The 2,952-nt window shown below is 36.2% G+C and overlaps 1 pseudogene; it reads right to left on the bottom strand.

The window, feature by feature from the left end:
* Positions 1–486: 486 nt before the first annotated feature.
* Positions 487–2,230, bottom strand: LOC111571531 (olfactory receptor 52B2-like; annotated as a pseudogene).
* Between the last annotated feature and the right edge of the window lie 722 nt (positions 2,231–2,952).

The following is a 2,952-nucleotide window of genomic DNA, read 5'->3' as shown; positions in this document are numbered from 1 at the left end:
GATGTAAGAATATTCATTTTAATCAAAATCTCATTGCTCTGTCTTGAATTTATCTTATTGTTATTTAAATTTTTGTACCAACAATTTCAGTCTCCATAACAGTACACAGACATTATGCGCTGAATCTAGATCTTCAAATTCTCAATTCAATACATTTCATCTCTTAAATCCTCCTCTAGCATATCCAATCTCAATGAACTCAAAACCCTTGTTGTACAAAGTATTGGCAAACATTTCCTCATATTACTTGGACAAGTTTTTGTGAGCATTATTAAAACAAAAAATACAATAATAGCAATATTGACAAGGTTACTGCAAACTTTGATGTGACACTGCATTTACAGCTACATATCAGAAGACAAATAAAATATAAAAACTGTGTTTTATCTGTCAAAAACAGCAGTCGTCTTGAGCTAAACACACATCAGAAATACCACATTTCTGTAGTAAAAACTGACAACATAGCTCAAGGCCTAAACGATTTACAAATGCTATTGATTTATTTGTAAAAATGTTTGTACAATTGCTGGAGGAGACAAAATGATATCATTATAATACTAATAATAAGATCGCAATTTCTTTTAATGCACAGTGGCATAATGATAAAGCACTAACGAGCTACATATTTAAAATATTGCATTAATTACTTGGCATTACAATGTACAATAGTTATAGAAGAGTTCATTGCTACTAAAAATATACTGTAGTGTTGTTTTCATATGTATTTTCTGAAAATTAACTTATGCCAGAAATTTTCTTGAGCAGACAGTCAAAGAACATTTTAGTAAAGCGATGGGCAATGAGTTAACACGAATATAGAACTTAATAAGGTAGCATGTCAAGAAAAACATTGTTGGTAGGTGAAGAAAATCAAAAATAAAATGCTCCTGCATAAGGGCAAGTTGAAAAAAAATTAAGTTGGAAGGATTTTATTCCTTAAAACATGTACTATTTTTTCTCGAATTTCTTTTGTTTTCAATCCATAGATGATTGGATTCAATGTTGGGGGGAAAATTAAGGTCGACAACCCCATGAATCTTCTTAAATGTGGCGAAATGTTCTTTAGTCTGTATGATATGATTGTGAAAAGACCGAGACACTCCAACAAGAGAAACACAGTGAGATGAGTAGCACAAGTTGCAGAGCTTTGGCTTTTGTGTCTGAATGTTTAGATCTGAAGCATGCAATAAGGATGCAGAGATACGTGTATAAAATCATCCCATTACCCACCAGTTGTGAAGCGGCCACAATACAAAGCCCATAAATGTTGTTGATGGTTGTGTCGGCACAGACCAAAGTCAGCAAAGATGGATTATCACAGTAGAGATGTGTTATTTCAGATCCACAGCGGGGCAAGCGCAAAAGCAGAAAAAATAGCACGCCTATTAAAGCTAAATTGCTTATCCATACAGCTGAGATTATTCTCATAATGTGAGCACAAGTCATGACAGTGCTGTACTGCAGAGGGCAACATATGGCGATGTATCTGTCATACGCCATAGCAGTCAGAATGAACACAGCACCTGCTCCATAGATGTGGATAAAAAATGCCTGAGCGACACAAGCTGAGTGTTGTATCGTCCCACTGTTGGTCAGTATTTCTTTAATGAGTTGTAGAGAGAGTGCCGAGGAGCCTAGAAGGTCATTTATAGGAAGGTTAAGCAGAATCAGATGCATCGGCTGATGCAGAGATTTGTTCAGCACAATGGTGAGGATTAAAATAAGGTTGCAGAAAACGATAATCATGTAGCTCAGAGTTGCAAAGAGAAACGCAGGAAAAACGCTTTCAGAGGAGATATTGAAGCCCTTTAGCTGTAAAACAGAGGATGTGTTGTACATGTTGTCCATTTCTGTGGTCTTCCTTCCTGCAAAATTAAAAAAAAAAAATCATTGGTTCATTAGTAATTAATAATTAGCATAATCCTTTGATATGCAACATCAGTTTACCAAACACATGACAGTACACAAAAAGATAAGAATTGTGTAAAGAGATAGTTGTGGAAGGAGTGTCACAGCTAAGGACAGAACTTACCAAATTAAAAAGCTGAATACATCTGCGCCACTTCACTTCAAGTCCACATACATTTCAGTTAAACATGAAACACTGTATATAACATACTGGACTAAAACTCTGGGAGCAAAATACACAAATAGAAAGCCTCAGATTTGTTTACTTCCAAGCAGAACAATTATTGTATTTAGGAACATGTCATGGATCATCCTTACCCAGTTGAGACACTACTGGCCATGACCAACTGGTGAGATGCTCAGAGAGATCAGCTGCTTTATAGATGTGATTTCTGCAGGCAGCTCCCTGGAGTGTTGAGTTTCATCTGTACAGTTCTGACAGAACACAGGTGACCCTTGTTGCTACAAAGTGTGGGCCATATGGGTGGCCTGATAGGCTGGACCAACATTGTTATAAAAATATATCTACATTTCTACACCTCTCCTTATAGATCATGGAGTGGCTTCACATAAGGCTAAAATGACTTTTTTTTTTTTTTTTTTTTAAATGAAAAAGGAGATCTTGGTCCCAGTGGGATTCCCTGAATAAATAAAGCTTAAATCTCTGAACACTAAAACCAGCTGTCGGGTTTTAAAGGCAACCACAGTGACATCTAAGCCAAAAACTACACTAAAAATCAACCAGGCTGTCGGGAAAATTAACCAAATCTAATGTTAAAATCGAAAATTCCGTCAAAATGACTTTACTCTGTTTCTCATGTTAAAGTTCGTCACATATAATCCATTTACACCACCCAGTTTCTGGAACAAGAACAAACAAATCTGTGCTCCTTGGGCCAATCAGGATTCAATGAATAACTCCGCTGTGAACAGCTGTCACAAAAATTCTATGACTTTTTGGCTGAACTGGAGTGAACTGCAGGCAGTGTTTACACGGAGGAGATAGGAGACAAGCATGGAAACAAATTCAAAATACAAATAGTG

This window comes from Amphiprion ocellaris, chromosome 7 (genome assembly GCF_022539595.1).
Source record: "Amphiprion ocellaris isolate individual 3 ecotype Okinawa chromosome 7, ASM2253959v1, whole genome shotgun sequence".
In the NCBI taxonomy this organism is placed as follows: domain Eukaryota; kingdom Metazoa; phylum Chordata; class Actinopteri; family Pomacentridae; genus Amphiprion; species Amphiprion ocellaris.
This window is presented reverse-complemented; position numbering and strand designations above follow the sequence as displayed.